This window comes from Mus musculus, chromosome 1 (assembly GCF_000001635.26).
Source record: "Mus musculus strain C57BL/6J chromosome 1, GRCm38.p6 C57BL/6J".
Taxonomy (NCBI): Eukaryota; Metazoa; Chordata; class Mammalia; order Rodentia; family Muridae; genus Mus; species Mus musculus.
The window spans coordinates 190,211,461-190,217,812 of NC_000067.6; the positions used below are offsets into that span (position 1 = coordinate 190,211,461).

The 6,352-nt window shown below is 39.1% G+C and overlaps 1 long non-coding RNA gene across 1 annotated transcript in view; it reads left to right on the forward strand.

Moving 5' to 3' along the window:
• Prox1os (prospero homeobox 1, opposite strand) overlaps window positions 1-5,819 on the forward strand; it is a 46,984-nt gene extending 41,165 nt beyond the window's left edge. Inside the window, exon 2 of the long non-coding RNA NR_151620.1 lies at window positions 5,122-5,819. This is a non-coding gene — a long non-coding RNA (prospero homeobox 1, opposite strand). The remainder of the gene's footprint in view (window positions 1-5,121) is intronic.
• Window positions 5,820-6,352: the final 533 nt, after the last annotated feature.

The window sequence follows — 6,352 nt, forward strand, 5'->3', positions numbered from 1 at the left end:
AACTCACAGAGATCTGCCTGCCTCAGCCTCCTGAGATTAAAGGCATGCCTAGTTCAATGATTATGTATTGTTCTTGAGCGGTTTCATATATGAGTATAGTGTGTTTATATCATTTCTACCCCTCCCTCTCCATACCCATCTCTTCCAATGCTCCTTCGCCTCCACATTCTCCCCTCAAATTCCATGATCACACAAACACATGATTACACATATACATGATCACACACATATGATCAAACACAATGTGATCACACACAATATGATCACACACACACACAGACACCTTACTGTGTCCAATTAACATTGCCAATAAAAATATATATAATATTAACATTGCCAATATATAATATATAATATATAATATATAATATATAATATATAATATATAATATATAATATATAATATATAATATATAATATATAATATATAATATATAATATATAATATATAATATATAATATATAATATATAATATATAATATATAATATATAATATTTAACATTTAACATTTAACATTTAACATTTAACATTTAACATTTAACATTTAACATTTAACATTTAACATTTAACATTTAACATTTAACATTTAACATTTAACATTTAACATTTAACATTTAATATTTAATATTTAATAATATATAATTAATATATAATATATAATATATAATGTATAATATATAATATGATATATGATATATGATATATGATATATGATATATGATATATGATATATGATATATGATATATGATATATGATATATGATATATGATATATGATATATGATATATGATATATGATATATGATATATGATATATGATATATGATATATGATATATGATATATGATATATGATATATGATATATGATATATGATATATGATATATGATATATGATATATGATATATGATATATGATATATGATATATGATATATGATATATGATATATGATATATGATATATGATATATGATATATAATAAATAGTCTTAGGCAATCTAACAGGGCTTCGTCTCTGGAGAAGACTGACTCTCCCTCCCTTAGTAGCTCCTCAACTAAGGGTAGAACTAAGAAGGTTAGGTTATTCTAAAATGGTTGGCCTTTCCATATTGGCCTGTATAGTACCATGGTCTTATGTAGACAGCCATATTGTGGAGAGTTCATGGATGCAGTATCCTGGGCATGCCCAGGAGACCCTACTTTGCTGCAGTTCTATTAGCCCTCTGGCTTCCACAGTCTTTCTGCCCTCTCTACTGTAATGTTTCTTGAGCATTGATTAGAAGAGTTGTGCTATAGATATTCATTTGGGGATAGGCACTCCATGTTCACTTAAGTGAATTAATTTTTTTTGTTTTGGTTTGGTTTGTTTTTTTGAGACAGAGTTTCTCTGTATAGCCCTGGCTGTCCTGGAACTCACTTTGTAGACCAGACTGGCCTCGAACTCAGAAATCTACCTGCCTCTGCCTCCCGAGTGCTGGGGTTAAAGGCTATGCACATACATACATATATATGTAACTTTATTTTGTGAAATATAAATTGAGCCTTAATGAGATGCCTATAAGTTATGAAATTTCACTTGGCTTTCCCATACACTGAAATGCCATCCCATGTGCAACAAGACATTCAGTGAACTGAATCAGTCGATCCTATCTTTCAAGGGAAACAAAGACCCATGAAAGAGCAACAAACATCAGTTTCTTTTGCGCAAGTCTAGACACATCCTAGTAGTTATCAGTGAAAACTGAACATCTTAAACAATGCAGTGCCCACAGCGAATAGCAGAGAGATCAGTGAGCCAAGACTAGAGTCCAGAAGCAGGCCCAGGACTACCGAGGGCTGTCACGGCGAGTGTGGAGGCATTTCAGATCCATGGCTGAACAGTAGATTGTTCAGTGCGTGGTGCTGGGACAACTGTTTCTCCATCTGGACTTACACTACACACAGAAGTAAATTCCAGATGGAACAAACCTCTAAACATAAAACTAGGATCTGTGCAAGTACAATAAGAAGCAGCCTAAGCCTTTAAAATGTAATCCTGAGCTAGAACTTCTTTGTGAGTTAGACGGCAAAGCCAGACATCAGTAAGGAAAACCCACAGATGTGACATCATTAAAAAAGTCGCCAGAAAATTAGAAGAGGAATGGTAGATGAGGGTTTGGATTAGACACTTCAGAAGAGGGCTTGAAGCCATAATTCAAAGAGAGTATACACGTTATGTAGACAAATATAAGTAACTGGCTCTGAAAAAATATTGACAAAGCAAGTAAAATGAGCATTTCTCAGAAGAAATGTATATGACTAGGGAACATTTGAATAAACAGATTTAAAGAAGGCTAAAAGAAGGGTGGAGAAAGGGCGGGGCTCCTGCCTCTACTACCAGGGTTGGCTGGATATGCCAGTTGTGTTGCTAGGCAAAAAGGAACGTTCTAGGACATTCCACATTATATAATTCTTTTGTAATAGAGTTTTTACAAATTATAATATTTTAAATTCATTTTCTGAGAGGGCCATACATGAATACAATGCATTTTGATCATATCTACTTTCTCTTCCTCCTAGCTCCTGGATCCACCCTTCTACCTCAACCCACCTCCTCCCAACTTGATGTCTTTTTTTTGGACGGGGGGGGGGGGGTTAATAGTTTTTTAAATAAATGAATTTTCGTAATTTATTTGCATTGCAGATATATGGCATAGTGGGTTTCTCTTGATGTAGCACCAAGGTAGACATACATATCTCTTCTGATAGAAAATATTCCTTTTATTATTTATTTATTGAAACCTGATCAAGCTGAATGACTCCTTTAGGAGGTAGTTTAGGGCATTTAGCTGCACCAATGTGAATGTGGTACAGTTGTTTGTTTTAGAATCTCAGTTAATTCTCATTAGAGTCTGTCAGTCAGTAGGTTCTGGTCCTACACTGTAGTTGCGGCTCTGCCTCTCAGGGTCTTTCAAACTTTCAATTCTCTTGATTTGTCCAAGGACAATAGGCTATAGATCAACCTCTCCTGTCAACTATTCTGATGCATCCAGGATACCTACCCCCTCTGCCCACGAGCACTGGATGCTAAATCAATCACAGCATCGTTGAATCCAGGAGTCAGAAGGGTGAAGCAAATCAATGCAAACAAAGCCTTGGATTTGTTTGAAGCCACCTCTCAGTTGTTTGGTAGCAAGGAGTTAACTTCTTCACCCGTTCAGCCCTTTCGTCATCCTGGGTCTTTAAGGAAAGCTTTTCTCCCCATACCAACAACTTCCTGTTCGTGGGAAAGCAAGAGGAAATGAGGCTGTCACAGGAGGATGGTCCCACCCTTTTCCAGTCGTGTGGCTAATTTGTCAGGTGTAATATTGGCACCTGGTGGCTTGTGTTGGCCTCCTGCCCACTCTTGCTGGGGAAATATCCAAATACTTGTAGTAGGCGGTGGGAGACTTCAAAGGCATTTGTAAGAGAAAAGGATATTGTCATTAAGGAACTTAATGGAGAGCACTCCCAGTCATTTAGTGATGTCGAGATGAAAGGAAAAATTTAAAAACACATTACCCAGACTTTTCTCTTGTGTGTCGCCTGACCTATTAAAACAAAGGCATGCAGCACAGTTGGTTTAGTGAGAACACATCCCTTAGGATAGGCTTGTCCTGGTGGCTAAGTTACCTTGCTTGGGCGAGACTATCAAAGGTATCAGTTATCATATGGGGACTATAGATGATCTCTCTGTACTTATCTTTAAGTGTGGACTCTGTTTGTTGCCACTAAAGGAACTGTAGCATTCGACTCAAAGGGGACAAGCCCAGCAATGCTGAGTGGATTGATAAATGAAAGGGACAGTGAGTTTTCAGAACTCATTAAGAATCCTGGATGGATGCACAGCTGGGTCCATCCTGTATGCTTCTGTTTTCTACAAGATACAGTTGCTGTGGCAGTAAAAAAACCGTTCGAGGTTAAGGGTACCGGCTGCTCTTCCAGAGGACCAGGGTTCAGTTCCCAGCACCTACATGGCAGCTCACAACCATCTGTAACTTTAGTTCCCAGAGATACACTGCCCTCTGTGGTCTTCGTGGCACCTCACATCTTGCACATACATGAATTCAGGAAAAGACACCCATACGCATAAAATAGTAAGATGAATTTTTTTTAAAAAAATGAATAATCATTGCCTTTTGAACAATGATACAGGTAATTGTCTGCTAATCCAAAGTAAATTTATCTGTGTATGTGATTTAAGTGAACCATACTCAGTGGTCTTTAAGCCATTATAAATTCTACAAACAATGGCATTTTCTTCAGTTTCTGTGATTGATCTAAACTACATTGACTCTGGGTGTCTAAAACCCACATAGGATGAGTGTTACGGACATGAAAAGGGTGATTAGTCTCCCTGAGGTATTTACTCAGGATGGACTCATCCCTTGTAAACCCGTCAGTTTATTAATCAAATGATCAGTCTAACGTGTTGACATTTTGCTGGCTTTACCCACAGTAGCATCAGATAAATTTAATGCAGTTTTAATTGAAAAGATATTTGTTGAATATGTGTTACACTGAAGGACATATGATTGGATTTACACTGTCAGAGACTAGGCAACTTCCAACTGGACATGCTGTGCAGAGGCCCCTAACCTTACAGTGGCCAGGAAGCAGAGGCTCTCTCAGCCCTCTTTCTTTGCACCGTGGTCCTCAGTCAATGGGATGGTGCCATTCATACTCAGGACAAGTTCTTCCCAGCGAGTGAGCCATGCACATACCCTGAAGTGGGCTTCCCTAATTCCCAGGCACTTTTCAGCCCAATCAAGGGGACAGTCACAATCAACACCACAATCTGGGATTGGCTGTGGTATCTAAAGGTTAAAGCTAATTGGAAACACGAAACTACAGAGCAGTAGCCAAGGAGCCAAGAGAAGAACCGAGTAACTGATGGTGGGCAGGGCTTTACCTTCTGCAGGTTCAAATCCTAACTCTTGAAGCTGCCCTCATCTCTCTGTGTTTATTCTAGTCCCTCTTAAGCTTCCCCATGGTTTGTGCCCCTCTTTCTGGCTCGGCCTGTTAGTGTGCAATGCTCTTCTTTTGTGACCTGAATTCTGACTGTTGTCTTTTTTTTCAACCCTCTTTCCTTTATTTCTAGTTATGAACATACCTCTCTCTGCTTGAGGACCAGCTCAGCCCCTCATGTCCCCGAAATGCTTTGCAAAGACACCGCTCACCCGCCTGTGTCTTCTTTTGAGCTCTGGAGCACTGTTGATTGATCATCCGTGTAAGCCAATCCTATACAAGTCCACCCTGTTTAACCAGGTCAAACGCAAATGCCTTCCGTGTTCTGTCAGAAGAGTGCATGTGCCCGGAGGGTGAGGATCAATGCTTCTCTCGCACCAATTAAGACCACTCTTTGACTGCTCACAGCAAATGTTCCCGAACAGTGGATTTGGAGGAGGGGTTCTGCTTTTCTCAGACCGTGAGAGGCATGGATCACAGCATCTGTAGCTGAGTGGCGTGTTACCGTAGGAAGAGAGAAGCCTCTCTTGATACTTATGTGTAGCTTTAGCGTAGATCTGTCGCGTTAGTCTCACCAGCCAAACTGATCTCCTCACATACAGCATCTCTGCTCCCAACGGTGAGGAGCAGCGAGGCAGGAAGAGCTGCCTAGGCTTGCTGTGGCACGCCTCCCTGGGTGCTCTATCTTACCTTGTGTCAGCCGTGCTATAGATGACCCCTCCTATGTCTAAGCAGTGTTGAAAATATTGTTTTAGTTCAATATATAGCCATCTCTAACGAAATCTGTGCTGTTTTAGCAGAATTATTAATAAACAGTTTTCTTTCCGCTCATTTGTTTGCCTCTGTGATATGATGTATATTTACAATGTGTATCTATATATACAGATGTATATGTAAATATGCACATATATGTGTATATATGCATGTACACACACATGCACACACACACACACACACACACACACACACACACACACACACACACACACACACACTTCCTGTGCTGATTGGTTCCAGAACCCAGCCCAATGTCAAGCTCTGAGGATGACTTCCATACATACAATGATGTATTTAACTGCATTTAACTACACATATTCTCCTACATGATTCCAATCATCCTTGGATTACTTTTCTGAGACAAGATCTCACACTGAGTCCCTGGCTAGTGAGAAGCATTATGTAGCCCTGCCAGGTTAGTGAGAAGCATTATGTAGCCCTGCCAGGTTTTGAACTTACAGCAATCCCTCTGCCTCAGCATGCAGAGTGCTGGAAATTGATTATAATACCTAATACCACATAAACACTATGGAAATGGTTGTCATACTGCAGACAGGTAATAATGGACAGAAAACTACCTGTACATA